At 36.9% G+C, this 19,573-nt stretch overlaps 1 protein-coding gene across 2 annotated transcripts in view; it reads left to right on the top strand.

Moving 5' to 3' along the window:
- Positions 1 to 9,948: 9,948 nt before the first annotated feature.
- The window catches only part of Znf41 (zinc finger protein 41), a 55,635-nt gene continuing 46,010 nt past the window's right edge, over positions 9,949 to 19,573 (top strand). For both annotated transcript variants that reach the window (XM_077107575.1, XM_077107576.1), the window contains exon 1: positions 9,949 to 10,048. The gene's annotated coding sequence lies outside the window, so the exon portion shown is untranslated. The remainder of the gene's footprint in view (positions 10,049 to 19,573) is intronic.

Here is a 19,573-nt window from a genome sequence, read left to right as displayed (position 1 = left end):
GCTGCCTGCGGCTTGAGTCCTGTCTGGGAGACTCTGGGGGACAATGAGGCACCGAGGCACACTATCCAGGCCAATCCGCGCCCAAGCAGGCCAAGAATAAAGCTTTACATAAGTAAAAAAATTAAAGTTATGTGTCATTTACTAGAAATATATTGAAAATAAACAGGCAAAAGTCATCAGGCAAATGCATGAAAAATAAAAGCAGGTCTGGTAATATAATGTTCAAGCTGAAAACCAAGGCTAAAAGCACCCAACAGATAAAAATACATATTGCATAGTAATAAAGTACACATTAGATGAATTAGATGTAATACACATAAACCTTTATGTAATCATCAGCAAAAATTCATGAAAATGTAATAAAATCTTATCATCTTAATTTATACTATGAGAGTATACCTTTTTCAGAATATGTTAGATCATGTTAATAAAACAATTAAAGATAAACAAGATGAAAACTGACCCTGTTTTAAACTAAAAATGAAAAGGGGTGGGAATGTGCTTCAGTGGTAAAGTGCCACTTTATCAGTGGTGTTTTGAGTTCTTTGTAGATTCTGGAAATTAATGCCCTATCTAAGGTGCAGGTGGCAAAGATTTTCTCCCATTCTATAGGCTTTCTTCATGCTCTTAATTGTTTATTTTGCTATGAAGAATCTTTAGTTTGATGCTATCCCATTTATTTATTTTTAATTTTATTTCTTGTGCTTTAAGAGTCTTGTTCAGGAAGTCAGATCCTGTGCCAATATCATATCAGTATTTGAAAAAGTTGCCTTGGCCATACCCCAAACCAATATCAAAAGCCCTCAAGCCAGGCCTGGTGGTACTTACCTGTATTCCAGGTACCTGGGAGACTGAGGCAGGAGGCTTGCTTAAGCCCAAGAGTTCACTAGTAAAGTATTTGCTGAGCATGCACAAGGCCCTGGCTTCAATCCTCAGCACTGCAAAAATTAATATACTCTATGACATCATCTTTATTCAGATATAAGTATATGTCAGTTGCAAGTCATTTTCCAAAACTACTTTCCTTCTATTTTGAAGTTTCTGTTACTATTCTCTTTAAAATTAGAACTATTCTCTTGAGCATTCTGAGTTAGGAAAAATAAACATATTATGCAGTAAATGCCTTTATGTCTAAAATTGTGTTTCTTATGCTCTGACAGAAGAATGATACCTAGCCAGAGTGAGTTTCAAATTCTTGGATCTCAATTCTCAATAATCTGTAGATGTTTTCTTCTAAAATGACTTCTAGTATTGCCAATAAAAAGTCGAGTGGCTCTGTAATCCCCTTTTGCTGCAAATAACATGCTGTTTCTGCCTGAAAGTGTTTTAAGTTTTTATCATTTAAATTCAACACCAATCCAAATTTGGGGTGGATTTTTTGGGTTCTTCTGGGAGTCAAAGATTGGGGGATTTCTGTGGGGGAGGAGCATTGAGTTAGGATCCAACAGAATTGGATAATCCAGGGCTTATATCTGCCATTCATTTGAGGGTAGTAAGTGACAACTGCGGAGAATCCTAGAAGGGAACAATTGGAGACATATATGGTTAAGTGTTTGGGACCTCTGTAGAAATTTTTGAGATTTAATAAGAATTAGAGATCCAAGTATCTAAAGTCATTGATTCATTCTATGAGTTTATTGATTAGGGCACTAAGGTGATGAATGACCAATTGCAAGCCTGGGATCATCGAGGAATTACAAGTCTTTGGGAATCATTTTGGGGTGGACCAATAAGAGTCATGGCTTGGGGCCTGTGCACAGTGGTAAAGTACCCCTTGTTGCAGTAATTCACTTGCAGGTCAGCATGGGAAAAGAAAGAAGAAGCAGAGCAAGCTAAGCAGTGGCAGAAAAAAAATCCTTTATTGTGTACAAGCAGTCTTTTTACAGTATTGTGAACAAAGAAGGCAGCCTTCCAACATCAATAAATCAGGTCTTTCAGCTAATTAAACATAGCATACAGAAGTTTTACTTTCTAATCAGAAGTGACCCGCTTCTCATGGCTAATCTATTCTCGGCCCGGAGTATGTTGAGCTCTGCTCTTTGTTAAGAACAGATAATAAAATTTTTCTCAGCGCCCTCCTAGCCCACTTGGCAGAACATCCCGTTTTCAGGCAAGTCCTCCCAAGGACAGCAGACACCTCGTGCATGTCCGCTGTTACCTTATCTAAACCTTGAAGGAGCCTCTCGTTTGCAAGTAGGCCCTCCCAAGGACAGCAGACACCTCGTTTTCAAGCATGTCCGCTGTTACCTATCTATACCTTGACAGAATATCCCATTTGCAGGCAGACTCCATCAAGGACAGTAATAGTAACACAGTCACATCTGATTCTCTACACCCCTAGGTTCAATCCTGATACAAAAAAAAACATTAAAATTATAATCAATAAGCTATTGATAACAGATATAAAATTTTTTGTAACTTATAAGCCAATTATGTAATTTCTATTCTTATGCCCTTTCAGCATTAAAAAAGCATTCAATTGTCTAATTTTCATTTAGAAAAATAATTGATACATTTTTTTAAAAGTTAGAGCTTTGTTAATGGTAGCTATTCAGAAGGCTGAGGCAAGAGGATTGTAAATTCAAGGCCAGCCTAGCGAATTTAAGGAGACCCTGTCTTAAAAAATAAATAGGGCTGGGGATTCAGCTCAATGGTAGAGCACCCCTGGGTTCAATTCCCTCCACTGATAGGAGGAGCTTGATATATATATGACATAAAAGCATGTATCCCCCAAAAGCTCATGTGTGAGACAATGCAAGAAAGTTTAGAAGTGAAATGATTGGGTTATAAGAGCCTTAATCTAATCAGTGCATTAATCCACTGAGAGGTTAACTGGGTGATAACTATAGGCAGGTAGGGTGTAGCTAGAGGAGGTAGGACATTGGGTATATGACTTTGGGGTTATATTTTGTCCCTGGGGAGTAGAGCTCTGTTTCCTGATTGCCATTTCCTGAGCTGCTTTTCTCCACCATACTCTTCTGTCTTGATGTTCTGCTTCATGTAGATACAGAGCAATGGAGTTGGCCACCTATGACTGAGAGCTCTAAAATCTTGAGCCATAAACAAACTTTCTCTCCTCTACATTGTTTTTGCCAGGTCTTTTGGTCACAGCAATGAAAAAGCTGCCTAAAACTCCCCAAAAATTCAAAAAATGAGGAGAGGGTTTTGCTAGTTGACATGCTTTAAAATTCAACAGAATCAGAAAAATAATATATTACCAAAATATCTTAACCAGTTATAAATTAAGGAACACTTTACTAAACTAATCAGTACTAAATGAGTCTACACTATATAAACTCTTACAGTCTGTAGAGAAAGATCCAAATTCATTTTATAAAAGACACTAAAATATACTGCTATAAAAAGAAGATGGAGATAATCTTTCACTAATATTGAAGCCAGGGGTGGGTTAACTTGCTCTGAGCACTAGCAAATCTGTGTTTCATTGTTTCTGATTTGCCTTACTCCTCTATGCCTCACTCCCCACATAATTAACTGATAAGTCTAACTTTGTCTGAAAAAAAAATAGACACCACCAGTAATACAACCACCTGAGTTAATCTTTCTTTAGGCTTCTAGGCATTTCTGGTGATCTGTGGATAACAACCAAACCATATCAAGGGAACTGATATCTCAAAAAATTAATAACCATTCTGGTGCTACCTAGCTATGGCAAAAAGTACACTATCCAGAAACCCCATATAAGTTTTTGCACCTGTAACCCCAAGCAAGATGAAATTTGAGTGACCATCCTCCATCTTCCACCTGCAGGTTTGTTGTCTATAAAGCTTTTTCTTCACCAGCTACTCTGTCTTTCAAGTCATTAGATTCATGTGGTGGTGAGGAAACCATACTGGTATCTTCTCAGCCAGTGGTCAAGTCAACAGGTGACAAGAAAATAGGAAATTTGTCTACATTGAACTCTTTTGCAGAGACTCTTTTGCTGACAGTCCTAAAATCAGTCTGGGTGAAGATTCCTGGAGAGGCCCAGTTAAGACACTTCAGTGGAGAAAGGGATTGCCACTTCAGATGAATCCCAAAGACACATTGGACAGATCCAAACATATCACATATAAGATTCTTCTCATTCACAATATGAATGAAAAATTCTAAATAGAATAGCAGCAAATCCAGATGCACCTCAAGAGAATAATATACCGTAAACATTAAGATGATTCCAGGAATGCTAATAAGTTTTAATATGTGTAAGTCAATCAACATAATTTCTTATACAATAATTTCTTATACAAATACTTTAGAAATGTCACACAATGTTATCAATTAACATGAAAATATAAATTAATGTAAATATAATTAGTATAAAAAGTATAAATCAATATAAAATATAATTAATATAAAAGGTATATAGTATAAAACTCAATAGCCATTATATGCAAGATAAAAACTGGAGATAAAATAGCAACAGAAGGAAACCATTTAAACTTGACAATGCCACCAGGTGCAGTGGTGCATACCTGTAAATCCCAGCTACTTGGGAGAATGAAGCAGGAAGATGATGAATTTGACATCAACCTGGGAAACTTGGCAAGACTCTTAAAATTAAAAAAATTAAAAAGGACTGGGGATGTGGCTCAGTGGTTAAGTGCCCTGGGATTCAATCCCTGATACTAAAGAAAAAAGTAAATATGAATAAATAAATAAAAGGGCTGGAGATATAGTTTAGTTACAGAGTACCCCTGGGTTCAACTATAGTACCAAAAAAAAAAAAAAAAACTCAAAAAGTTGACAATACCATCTTCCAAACATTTCCAGAAAACTTCATACTAAATGGTAGAAGGTTTAAATCAATTTCATTAACATGGGAAACAAAAGAGGGATGTTTTCTACCATATCTATTATCCAATATTATTTTGTATACTCTTTCTCTGCATTTTCCATACAACTTTCTGCAATGATGGACATGTTTCATATATAGCACCATCCAATACAGTAGCCATTGGCCATATGTGACTATTGAGCACTTGAAAAGTACCTAGGTGACTGAGACACTGAATTTAAAAAAAGTTTTTTGTGGTGCTCAGGATTGAACCTAGGGTCTTGTATAAGCTTAGGCAAGTGCTCTACCATTGAGTTCCATGCCCAGCCCTGAATTTTAAATTTTGTTTAGCTTAAATTTAAACAGTAGCCTTAGTGGCTACTGTACTGGACAGCTAATACCATGAAAAAAAGAATAAATAATATTATCAAATATCAGATAAAGAAAGAATATTATCTATATCTGATATGATTATATAGTTTGAAAACCTAGAAGTTGGAGATATAGCTCAGTGATAGAGTTCTTGCCTAGCCTGCATAGACCATAAGTTCAATCTCCAGCATCACATATACACAAAAGATAACCTAATAAACTATACTAAGAGGCTACCAGAATTGGTAGTTTTGAATCAGTACTAGATAGATGTTATAAAAATGATGCTTTTTTTCTCTATATCAATAAGCAGATGGTATCAGCAAAAATAAGTCTTAACTATGACAAAAGATATTATAAATATCTAAAAATAAATTTAAACATGAGATGACAGATTTATACAAAAATATCATTGAGTCAATAAGATATAATCAGAGACACCAAATGTAGATACAAAGGCTTAATGTAATGAAAATATTAAACTATTATATTGAAGTAATACAACTCCAATCAGAATTACAATAGTTTCATTTTGTTGTTTTTTGGGGGGTGGGGTGGGGTGGGGTGGGGATTAGCATTCACTTTGAAATGTGATAAAATTATTTTAAACTTCAGAGAGTTCCCAGAAAATAAAATTTCAAGAATAAAAATCCTTTGAAATGAAATAGATTAGAGAGATATTTTCCAGATTATGTTCATATTCCATATATGGTAAGATTCCACTGGTCACTTTCCCTATTTGTACAACCTCCTCTCCACTGATTTGATGTATCTCTGTTTACCTCCCCTTACCCTATTTTTCAAAAGCCCTTTTCAGTTTGGTTTTGAACTGCTTGCATATTTGTGAGATGGGAATGGTCTCCCTATTGCAAAAATCCCTTTCTAGTGAAAGTTTCTTCCTAACTAAGTCTGGATTTGTATATATTTGACACAAAAAACAAAGTTTGATCTCATATTTCATACTATGCAACAGAGTATATTCCAATTAGATTAAAGGTTTCAATGGAGAAAGCTAAAACAATCATTGAAATAAATGTTAAGACTATCTTTCTAGAACTACCTAGAATAGAGAAGGTGAACCATGCAAGATGGAATATAGAGAAGTCATAAAAGAAAGCTTAGACATTTCTGATCAGAAACTCCTTTTTTTCTAATTATTTATTAAAGGATAACTATAGAACTGGGGATGTGGCTCAAGCGGTAGCGCACTTGCCTAGCATGCGTGCAGCCCAGGTTTGATCCTCAGCACCACATACAAACAAAGATGTTGTGTCCACCTAAAACTAAAAAATAAATGTTAAAAATGCTCCCCCCCCTCTTTCTCTTTAAAAATAATTTAAAAAAGGATAACTATAATGCAAAGTACAGGCAGGGTTAGGGAAAAACTATTTCAATGTAACTGACAGAGTGTTAATATCACCAATGTGCAAAGGGCCTTCCAAAAATTGTTATGAGGGACTGGGGTTGTGGCTCAGTGGCAAAGTGCTTGCCTTGCATGTGTGAGGCACTGGGTTCAATTCTCAGCACCACATACAAATAAATAAATAAATAAAATAGAAGTCCATCAACAAAAAAATTGACATGAAAAAGTCAAATCACCTCAAAGAAAATGGGAAAAAGGACATGAAAACTGGAAGAAGAGAGGGGAAAAAAGATTTGCAATTGTACAAGTAGTGAGAAAAATGTAAATTAAATTGATTAAATATTAATAGCCCTCAAATGGCAAAAATTAAAGGAAAGCATCAACATAAAGTGCTAGAGGGAAATGGAAGGACAATCTAAGCATATGTTCTAAGTTCACTTGTTTTAGTTGACTTTAAAAATTGCTTACTTTGGCTGTGCATGGTGGTACACACCTATAGTCCCAGCTACTCAGGAGGCTGAGGCAGGAAAATTGTTTGAGCCAAAGGAGTTCAAGCCCAGTCTGGGCAACATAGTGAGACTCTGTCTTAAAGAGGGTGAGGCAAAAACAATATCATTAATTTGGAGGTCACACAGATGAGCAATAATTTATTAGTTCCCCGCCAGTTTTGCTGTAGATTATTCCTTTGAAACTTGGGTCATGATGATAATGGTTGCTTAAATTACTATTCAGGGACTTGAAGGCTACTATTCTCAAAAGTACTGACTCTCCACTTGGGCCTGTGCTGGTGTCTTATGGGTGACTAAAGCAGGGTCAAAATTGTGTAGCATCTCAACCTTCATATTATGTGTGTTTCTTTTGCTACCTTAAACTTGGATTCAGGCTGTTTCTGTTCAAATCTGCACACTGACATGTTAGTCATTTAGGCAATGTTTATCTGGAACTGGCAGCACAAAATCTATGTATGTGAAACTTTCCCTAATCTTTCTTCCTCCCTGTAGACTGATGACACCAAGATGAGGATAATGAAGATATTTTCAAGGAACGCCATCACAAGCTTGTTATTATGTGCATATCAATCACCATGTTTTACAACATCCCATTCAAGATCAACAGAGCAGTGCCTAGAAGTCTCCCCTAACCTAAGCCCCTTCCTTTCTCCCTTAACTGAGGATAAAAGGAGTTCAAAATTTATGCTGAGTTAAAATGGTTATTTTAGGATGCTATTTTATCGTCTTTTCAGTTTTGCTGGCTTATCAAATAAATCTTCTTTTTTGCCCCAACAACTTGTCCTCTGTTCATTGGGCCCATTTTTGAGTTTCTGTAGAGAATCAGATGTGACTGTGTTACTATTACTGTCCTTGATGGAGTCTGCCTGCAAACGGGATATTCTGTCAAGGTATAGATAGGTAACAGCGGACATGCTTGAAAACGAGGTGTCTGCTGTCTTTGGGAGGGCCTGCTCGCAAATGAGAGGCTCCTTCAAGGTTTAGATAAGGTAACAGCGGACATGCTTAAAAACGAGGTGTCTGCTGTCCTTGGGAGGACGTGCCTGCAAACGGGATGTTCTGCCAAGTGGGCTAGGAGGGCGCTGAGAAAAATTTTATTATCTGTTCTTAACAAAGAGCAGAGCTCAACATACTCCGAGCCAAGAATAGATAAGCCATGAGAAGCGGGTCACTTCTGATTAGAAAGTAAAACTTCTGTATGCTATGTTTAATTAGCTAAAAGACCTGATTTATTGATGTTGGAAGGCTGCCTTCTTTGTTCACAATACTATAAAAAGATTGCTTGTACACAATAAAGGACTTTTTTTCTGCTGCTGCTTCGCTTGCTATGCTTCTTCTTCTTCTTTCTTTTCCCATGCTGACCTGCAAGTGAATTACTACAACAAGTTTCAAGTACACATTTGTAACAGTGGGACTGGGAAACATTACAGTCTTTGGGGGAAGGAATTTGGCTATATCGATTTAACAATAACACGGTACCTTTACCAGCATTTAATAATAAAACTTCAAAATATAAGAAGCACAAATTGATTGGCACAATGAAAACCTGGCATCAACAATACAGTGGAAGATTCTCATTCTCTTTCCCCCTTCTCTGTAACTCATGATTAACAAGCAGAAGAAAATCATCAGGAAAGATATACATATTTTATACACCCCGACTAATAAGTTTTAACTAATAGACACATAGAGAACACTAAACCCAACAATTGGATGATGGTGTTCTCAATTAAAATATGAAAGTTTTGAAAACTGGCCAGGTAATTGAGACTTTCAGCAAGTTTCATCAAATTTCAGACTTGAATCACTCAAAGAGCATTCTGAGGCCACAAAGCAATTGGGTTAGAAATCACTGACATAAGGATCAACTTTGTTTGGTAAAATGAAATTGTGTCAGGAAACTAACATTTTCTACACTCCCTCTACATGCTTTGAGACATCAATTCTGAGAAAAAAAGCACAACAGAATGAGCAAGGTCAAATCGTGAAAGGCTCCTTTGGGCAGCATTTCTACCCCAGTGGACCAAATCCCAGGTAAGGTGAAGCCAGCACTCAGTCGTCTGTTTCCTTTCTCTAAAACTCTGCTCATTCCTCCTTGTTCCAGGGGACACTGCTGGCGCCCAATATAAAAAGCACCCATTCCTCTACCTTTTGAGTCTCAGAGGATTTTTGCAAGCTATTTTTAAAAATATTTACTTATTTTTTACATACATGACAATAATGGAATGTCTTACACTCATTATTACTCATGTACAGCACAATTTTTCCTAACTCTGTATATAAAGTATGTTCACGCCAAAATTATGCCAGTATACATATACTCTTTTTTTTGCATTACAATTCTTAACACACATATATACAACATTTTTTCATATCTCTGTTTGTACACAAGGAATGTTGACACCAAATTGAAATCTTCTTACATATAGTTTGTATAATGATGATCATTACATTCCCCCTTCCTTGCCAATCCCCTTCCCTCTCCCTTTCCCTCCCACCCCTCTTCCCTATCTAGAAATAATCTTCCTCCCATGCTCTCCTTCCCTTTGGATCACCCCCCTTATATCAGAGAAAACATTCGGCATTTGTTTTGGGGGGAATTTTTGCAAGTTATGACAGTGGCCTTCTAAATAATTCAGGGATCAAAAGGGGGTGGGGAGTTATTGGATCCTCAGAAGAAAATTCAGACTCAGTGTTCATGGCAGTATAAGGAAATCAGAAAGGAGTTTGAAAGCGGGCTAAGATACGCCACTACAGATGTCACCCACATCCCCTTGTTCCCTGCACAGATCCACAGTTACCGGCGCGGAATCACAACACCCCGCGCCCACAGAGGTTAAACTCTGGCTGCCGGCGACTTCCGCTTCCTGGCCAAAGTCTGACACGTACGACCCCCCCCCCATCCCACCCCCGCCAACACACACACAGCCGCCTCACGCAACTATACAGGTGTAGTGACCGCTGAGACGCTGCAAGCAACAGGCCCTTTCAGAGACCGGAGTCAGTTTCTGACACAGACACCACCAGGTGGGCTCGGAAGGGCGCCCGGGTTCGGTTACCCCGGTAGAAGCCGGCACAGAGGAAAGGCCGCTGGGTCCCACAGAGAAGTTTGGCGGGGGCGGGGGCGGGGGGCGTGTGAGGGGCGGGTCAGCCTCCCGGCCCATGGAGGGGAGGGGAGATGGTGGTGCTAGGCGACTCTTAAAGGAGCCCATGCTTCTCATGGGTAAGGGGACGACCCAAGGCTTTGGTACCCTGATGGCTAAGGTGAAGCGCCCGGCCGCAGCGGTCTCTGAGGCAATTAACTCCTATAGGCTGCGGCCGTGGGAAGAAAAGCCCGGTGGTACAGTCCACGGTCCTTCGCCTTGGCCCCCGAGAAATTGCACTGGGAAAGATAGAGTGGGAAAGCGCGGCCTCCGTGGCCGAAGCGACCAGTCTAACAAGATGGCGGCTCCCGTAGAGGCAATCCCAAGGGGACAGCCATGTTCCTTGCCTGACAGAGTCACTGAAGAAAATTGGAAAGCCCGCCTCTCCTCCGACACTCACGCACACTCACGCACCGATGCGGTAAATGCACCGGGTGTAATTGTGGGCCGCTGGAGCAGCGGCTGCTTCGAAGTTGACAGTGAGCATGTGCAGAACAAGTCCAGAAACCCAAGGGTCCCTCAAAACAGTTTCAGGCCTTAAGAGTGCAGGAGGTTAACAGGCAGATTAAAGGCCAGTTAAACATCGAGATGAGATTATTACAAGGGTGTGATGACCGGATTTCCTATCAATGATGGTACTCTGTAGGGTGAGTGATGGGGCTTCTCTAAGGCCACTTATGGGGAGGTGCAGAGAGTGACTGGGATTTGTGGGATGAGTGATGGGAACCCTGGAGTGAGTGATGCAGAAGTCTCTGGTAAATTATGGGAGATCTGTGAGTGATGAGGAGTCCATGGGGGATCTTTGCAGGTTGAGTGATAGAGATCACTGGGGTATAGAATTGGGTTTATTGGGTCATTGGGTGGGTGGCTAAGGTTTCTGTGGGATAAGGGAATGTTTATTTGGAACTATTTAGTGGGGGCCTATGGAATTAGCTCCTCAGCTTCTAAGGGTCAATGACAGATCTTTATGTCTGAGTTGAGATTATTTCAAAAACCTACTTTGACTTTGATTGCCCTTTTGTATCCTTGCTTTCTTTGTCATTAATTTTTGGCCTTCATTATTTTTCTGTGGGATTTTGTTCTAATTGCATGTTTACTCATTACTATTCAATCATTTTCTTTTATAATTATAAGCATTACGTGTATGAACTCTCTACTAATAGTGCTCTCTACTACTGAGCTACGTTTATTTTTCTCTAAGAACACTTCAGCTACATGTGCAAGTTTTGCTATGTAGCATTGCCACCATAGTTTACTTCTAGTGTTTTCTAATTTGTTTTTATTTCTTCTTTGACCACTGTTATTTAGAAATGAGATTTTGATTTCCCAAAACTGTCATTTTGTCATTGGTTTCTAAGTTGTAGTCAGAGACTTTCATTTGAGTGAGTTTTAGGTGCAGGGATCCATGTTTTTATACCACCAAATCATTTTTCAAAACTTTTGTAAAATTGGAATTCCCACCAGAAACATATGAAAAGGCTTATTTCAAGATCAGCTCTCACACTGAACATTGTTACTTTTTTATTTTCCCAATTCTGAGAGGCGAACACAAAGGTATCTAGTTTACTTTGATATGCATTTTCCTGACAACTGTTGCTTAAATATATTGAAATATGTTTAAATTTTTTCATTTCTTTTGCTTTTATTTCCTTTAAGTCATTTGTCTTTCTTATTAATTTGTGTATTTACCTTCTGCCATTTATGATAGGTATATTTCTTTATCTCTTTATCTTGATTTTTGAAAGTTGTCCTCAGGTATAATCAGAAAAATGTTAAATTTGATCTGATTAGATGTATCTATCTTTTTTCTTTTCAGGTTCTGAGTTTCTTGTCTTGCATAATAGTTCTCATTTCATGCTTAAATAAATATATGGCCTAAAGTTATTAAAATTTTTATTGTTTTAACTTTTAGAATTAAACTTTATTCTAACTGAAATTTATTCTAGTATGTGGCAGGAAGTAAGATCAGTTTGTGTTTTTAATTTGGATAACCAGTTTGCCAGCACCAATCATTATACTCTTTTCTAACCCAGTTAAATGTTACTTCTGTCACACAAATTCCTAAATACATATCGCTTTCTTTTTTACTTTTTTTTTAATGGTACTGGGATTAAACCCAGGGATGCTGTCTACTACTGAGCTACATCCCCAGGCCTTTTCATTTTATTTTGAGGCATGGTTTCACTAAATTTCCCAGGCTGGCTTCTAATTTATGATCCTCCTGCCTCAGCCTCCTGAGTCACTGGAATTACAGGCATACACCAACCTGCCTGGCTATATTGTTTTATTTCTGAACTCTAATTTGTTCTTCTGAAATATGTATTTATTCCCTTTTAAAGATTATATTGACTTTGGAAATAGTTTTGATGTCAAATAATGCTAGTTTTCTTCACTGTTCTTTTTTTTAAGATTTTTTTATCTTTGTTTTATTTATTTATTTATCTATTTATCTATTTGTTTATTTATTTATATGTGGTGCTAAGGGTCAAACCCGGTGCCTCACACATGCTAGGCAAGTGCTCTACCACTGTGCTACAACCCCAGCCCCTTCACTGTTCTTTTTTTATTGTTTTGTTTTTTGTTGTTGTTGCTGGTTCTGAGGTTTTGAACCTAGGGGTTTTTATCACTGAGCTACATCTCCAGCCCTTTTTATTTTTGATTTTGAAATAGGGTCCTGTTAAATTGCTTAGGACCTCACTAAATTGCTGAGGCTGGCCTTGAACTTGTAATCCTCCTGCATCAGCCTCTCAAATCACTGGAATTATAGGTTTACACCATCACACCTGGCTTTTCTTTAATATTCTTGAGCAATTATTCTTTTGTAAGAATGTTAAAACTATTTAATCTAGTTTCAAAAATAGTAATTGAAACTATAATATTTTATAGTTTTTTTAATAGATTTAGCACCTTTTTTTACTGAGTCAATCATTTTTATTTGTTTTTTTATTAGAGTGTATCATGATTATCCATAGTAATTTGGTTCATTTTGATGAAATTACACATGCAAGGAATTTGATTTCAAGCCCCACCCCCCTTTTCCTCCCCTCCTCCCTTCCCCTATTCTTCCTACTCTATTAAACTTCCTTTTTTCTACATATACATAAAGTTTAAATTCCCTTTGGTATCTTTATATATGAATATAACATGATATATTGTCAAATTCATTCCATTTATCTTTCCCTTTCCCTTCTTTCCCCCCTCACTCTCACTTTCCTTCTACTCTACTATTTTTCCCTATAGCTTTATGGTATACGATCCCCTCCCCAACCACCTTCTTTCCATTATTTTTCTCTAGCTTCCACATATGAGAAAAAACATTTGACCCTCAATTATCTGAGTGTGACTTATTTCATTTAGCATGGTGTTCCTCAGTTCCATCCATTTACCAGCAAATGCCATTATTTCATTCTTTTTTTGTGGTGAGTAAAACTCCATTGTGTATACATACCACATTTTCTTAATCCTTTCATCTGTTGATGGGCATCTGGATTTATTCCATAATTTGGCTATTGTGAATTTCCTAGCACGTTTTAAAAAATGTTTCTTCTTAGATATTTTACCTTTGTATTTGTCATCATTGTGAATAGCATATTTTTTTTCTATTTCCATAAAGTCTGTTGACTTTTGTAATTTTCTTATCCAATCCAATTATCAAATTCTTATATGAGCTGTAGTTGCTTTTTATACTGTCTTAATTTTCCTAGATAACATATCACATCAAATTAAAAATGATACTCTTCCTTTCAAATATCTATTCTGATCACCTTATCTTCTATTGCATTAGCTATAGCCTTCAGAACAATGTTGAGTAAAACTTGATAGAGGGTATTGCTATCTTATTGCTAATGTTAATGAAAATAACTTGAGCATTTAAAAATATTTTTAGTTGTATATGTACAGAATGTTTTATTTATTTATTCTTATGTGGAGCTGAGGATCAAACTCAGTGCCTTACACGTGCTAGGCAATCGCTCTACCACTGAGTCACAACCCCAGTTCAGTTGAACATTTTTATTTGGGAGTAAAAGGTGTTTGTTTATTCATTCATTCATTTAACAAACATTTATAGAGTACTTGTCTCATGCCACATACTGAGTTTGAAACCCTGCGTAACCTCTTACTGGCTAAATGATGTTTTTCCCCAAACAACCTTACTGATATCATTCACCTATCATAAAATTTACCCATTTAAAGCTGCAGTTTAGTGGGTTTTAGTATTTTCACCTTCAGACCAGCCATAGACAACCACTAATTTACTTCCTGTCTATAAGTTTTGTACATTTTAGACACTGTATAATAATGTAACAATAAAATATGTGGTCTTTTATGACTGTCTTCTTTCACTTAGCATATTGTTTTCAAGGTTCATCCATGTTATAGGATGTATCAGTACTTTATTCATTTTATTTATTTTTATTATGGTAAGAACACTTAAAATGAAATCTACTGAAATCTATCTTTTTGTAAATTTTTAAGTGCCCCATACAATACTGTTAACTATAGGGACAATGTTGTATAGCAGGTTTTTAGAACTTATTCATCTTGTATAACTGAAACTTTATTTCCATTGCTATTATTTGGATATGGTTTGAATGTGTCCCCCCAAGTTTCATGTGCTAGAAGCTTGGCCCTCAGTGTGGTAGTATTGAGATAGTAGTACCTTTAGGAGGTGGGGCCTAGTGAATGATAATTAGGTCATTGGGGGGGTACTACCCTCAGAAAGAGTTAATATAGTTCTTGAGTGACCTCAGTTCCCATAAGAACAAGTTGATATGAAAGATCAAGCCTGGTCCCTGAATCCCTCTGGCTTCCTGTCTAAACATGTGATCTCTTCTGCATGGACTCACAATTGTGATGCCATCTGCCATGAGGCCCTCACTAGAAGCCATACTGATGGTGCTACCTGATCTTGGAATTTCAAGCCTCCAAAACTGTGAGCTGAATAAACCTTTTTTGTTTATATGTTCTCCAGCCTTGGGTATTTTGTTATCACAACAGAAAATGGAGTAAGATACCTATTGTACAGCAACTCCCTATTTTGTCCTCCTCTCAGTCCTTGACGATTCTACTATTTTCATGAGTTTGACTATTTTAGAATTATAGTCTCCCTTAGTATCTAGGGAGATTGGTTCTAGGACCTCCTGTAGATATCAATATCCTGAGATGCCTAAGTCCATTATTGTTTTATTCAGCTTTTTCACTGCTGTGACTAAAGGATCCAGCCAGAACAATTGTACAGGAGAAAAGGTTTATTTAAGGGCTCACAGTTTCAGAGGTCTTGGCCCACAGAAAGCCCGCTCCATTCCTTGGGGCTCAAGGTAAGACAGAATATCATGGAAGAAGAGTGTGGCAAAGGGAAACAGCTCATATGGTAATCAGAAAACAGAGAGAGGGATTCCATTCTCCAGATACAAAATATATACCCCATAGTTACGCCCCCAATGAAACACTATCCAGCCACACCCCACCTGCCTCCAGTTACCACTCAGTTAATCCCATCAGGAATTAGTTCACTGATTGTGTTAAAACTGTCACAACCCAATCATTTCTCCTCCAAACCTTACATTGTCTCACATGTGAGCTTTTGGGGGACACCTCACATCCAAACCATAACACTTATATAAATTGCATAGTGTTTGCATATAATGTTCACAGTCCTCCTGTATACTTTAAATCATCTCTAGATTACTTATAATATCTAATACAATTTAAATGCTGTATAAAAAGTTGTTATACTATATTGTTTAAAAAATGATGACAAGAAAAGAATCTCTGTACATGTTCAGAATTATTTCTACTTTTTACCTATTATGAATAATGCTGCTCTGAGCATTTATTTACAAGTATTTGTATAGACTTTTGTTTTGGATGGATACCCAGAAATGCACTTGTTGGTGTAGGGGAGTGAGACAGAATTTTACCTCTTCTAGGATTTCTTTTTGCCTATTCTTGAAAATTAAAATGACATAAGACAAGCAGGGGGAACACATACAGATCTACTAAATGTAAGTTTTACATGCATAGGAACTATCATGAAGAAATGAAGATCTGTGTGAGTGTAAAAATATGTAAAAGGGAATCTCACTATTCTAATGTACCGTAATATAATTATAATGTACCAATTAAAAAATGAAGACATGGGCTGGGGATGTGACTCAGTGATGGAATACTTGCCTAGCATGCAGAAACCTTGGGGTCAATCCCCAGCACTGAAAATAAAATACTCAAACAAGTAGTTAGTGTTAATTAATCACTTATATACTCTGTTGGACAAAGAATAAATTGTGAAAAAACAATGAAATTATGTGGGGAATCTTAAAACAATTATTTTAACAAAATCTACAGAATTCTCTGGGTCTTTTTTTTTTGGTACTAAGGATTGAACTCAGGGGCACTAGACCACTGAGCCACTTCCCCAGCCCTATTTTATATTTTATTTAGAGACAGGGTCTCACTGAGTTGCTTAGTGCCTTGCTTTTGCTGAGACTGGCTTTGAATTCTCCATCTTCCTGCCTCAGCCTCCCCGAGCCACTGGGATTCCAGAGTTGTGCCACCCTGTGCGTCTCAAATTCTTGTCTTTGTTGATAACAGTATTGCTTGCCTTGGGGTAAATTCCCAGTTTTCACATGGAAATTTTATCCCATACTTTTTTTTTAGTTGTCAATGACCTCTATTTTATTTATTTATATGTGGTGCTGAGGTTCCAACCCAGTGCCTCACACATGCTACGCAAGTGTTCTACCACTGAGCCACAACCCCAGCCCTTATCTCCTACATTTTAAGAAACAGAATGAAGGTCAGAATGATCTTGCACCTGCTATTTTTCAAGTGCCTTTAGCTCAAAATAATCAATATGGCAGAAAGGGTATATATGTGTGTGTGTGTGTGTGTGTGTGTGTGTGTGTGTGTGTTCTGAACATCTAAACCTGAGGTCTTGAGCATGCAAGGCAAGAGTGGTATATTTTCAAATCTTTTACTAAATCACATGGTGCCTCTATGTTTAGAAGAGCTGCCAAACTATTTTCCAAAATAGCTGTTCCAGTTTATATCCTACTAGCAATATATGATTATTCCAATTTTTTGCATCCTTGTTAAAATATGTTTATTATCTTTTTTTTATTCTTGTCATTCTACTAGATGTGAAATGATGTCTCCTTGTGATTCTGATTTACATTTCCCTAATGACTACTGATGCTGAGCATCTTTTCCTATACCTAGAGTCATTTGTTTATTATCTTTTTTTAAAATTTATTTTGTAGTTTTAGGTGGACACAATATCTTTATTTTATTTTTATGGGTGTTGAGGATCGAACCCAGCGCCCCGCACATACCAGGTGAGCGCGCTACCACTTGACCCACATCCCCAGCCCCTGTTTATTATCTTAAGAGAAATTTCTGTTCAAATAATTTGTTTTAAAATTTATTGAGTTGTAAGTGTTCTTTAATATATTCTTGATACAAGTCCCTTATGCAATTTGTATATATTTTGTGCCATCCTTTGCATGTCATATAACCTTTTTTGTGATGATCCTGGGGATGGAAGCCAGGGCCTCATACATGTTAGTCATGGGCTTTACCACTGAGCTACATTCCCAGTCCTTTTGATTTTTTGTTTTGAGTCAGGGTCTTGCTAAATTCCTTAAACTTATGAACTTCTTGCCTCAGCCTGTACAGTAGTGGGATTATAGGTGTATACTACCACACCCAGCTCTTTTGACTTTCTTTTTTTATTTTTAGTTGTAGTTGGACATAATAGCTTTTTTTTATTTATTTATTTTTATGTGGTGCTGAGGATTGAACCCAGGGCTTCGCACGTGCTAGTCGAATGCTCTACTGCTGAGCCACAACCTCAGCCCTCTTTTAACGTTCTTGATGGTGTCTTTGTGTTTTTATGTTTATATTTTAATTTGTATTTTTCTTAAGAATGTCTTCTTAATTGTGTGAGACCTTTTAGATATTAATACTCTTATAGTTTTATCTCTTTAATTGATCATTGTATGATTTATATTGATATGCAATATGAATCTATCCTTTACTTTTTTTAATTTTTTAATTTATTTTTTAGGTGTAGATGGACACAACACAATGCCTTTATTTTTATGTGGTGCTGAGGATCGAACCCATGCTAGGCGAGCGCTCTACCGCTGAGCCACAATCCCAGCCCCAAATCTATCCTTTTTTTCCTGGAATAATTGTTTGGTAAAGGACAATTTTTATAGTGAGTCACAATTGGATTTGAGCTAGTAATATTTTATTTAAAATTTTTGCTATCATGAGACAATTATTCATTGTCTTCTTGTTTTGTGCCATATTTAACAATTGTTGGTATTAAGGTTAAGCCAGTTTTTTAAAGGAAATTGGAAATTTTTATCTTTGTGTTAACATAGCATAGACATGGCCCTGTGGGGTGACACATGCCTGTAATCCCAGGGGCTCTGGAGGCTGAGGCAGGAGAATCAGGTGTTCAAAGTCAGCCTTAGCAATTTATCGAGGCCCTAAGCAACTTAATGAGACCCTGTCTCCAGATAAAATTTTAAAAGGGGCTAGGGATGTGGATCAGTAGTTGAGTGCCTCTGAGTTCAACCCCTGGAACCTCCCCTCCAAAAATGGCATAGATATTATATTCTTTAAAGTTCAGTTATAAACACACTTAGAACTATTTTTTTAATATAAATTTTAACTATTTTTCTCTGATTACTGATCTTTGTAAATTTTTACTTTGGGAGAAATAATAAAGGTAATATATGTTTTCTAGGAATTTTATATTTTCATGGCACTATGCATAATGCTTCATTGATTTATTTTGATCACTTTCCTACCTATGGCAATTGATCTTTTTTCATTCATAAAATTGAATGAATTTAGGTATGTACAAGTGCATGTGTGTATGTGTATATATCTTTTCTTTATCTTTTTAAAAAATATTTATTCTTAAGTTTTAGGTGGACACAATATCTTTATTTTACATTTATGCTGAGGATCGAACCCAGTGCCTTGTGCATGCTAGGCAAGCACTCTTCCACCAAGTCACAACCCCAGCCCCTCTTTCTCTTTCTCTTTATCACACTTCCCATTAACATTTTGTTGTCTTTTTCTAATTTCTTAGGTTGTATCATTTATTTACCTTTGACTTTTATTTTTAAATATAAAAAATCATTCCAAACTATCATATCTTTTAAATATAACTTTAGCTGTGTCTCAGAATTTGGTTTGAGTTCTGTAATTTTATTATAAAATTTCATCTTCAATCCTAATGTGTTTATGGTTTCCTTCTCCTCCTCACCTTCTTCTTCCTCCTCCTCCTCCTCTTCTTCTTCTTCTTCTTCTTCTTCCTACCTTCCCCCTACCTTCTCTCTTTCTTTCTCTTTCCAGTGCTGGGGGTTAAACTCAGACCTCATGCATACTAGTC

Source organism: Callospermophilus lateralis, chromosome X (assembly GCF_048772815.1).
Source record: "Callospermophilus lateralis isolate mCalLat2 chromosome X, mCalLat2.hap1, whole genome shotgun sequence".
Classification (NCBI taxonomy): Eukaryota; Metazoa; Chordata; class Mammalia; order Rodentia; family Sciuridae; genus Callospermophilus; species Callospermophilus lateralis.
This window is presented reverse-complemented; position numbering and strand designations above follow the sequence as displayed.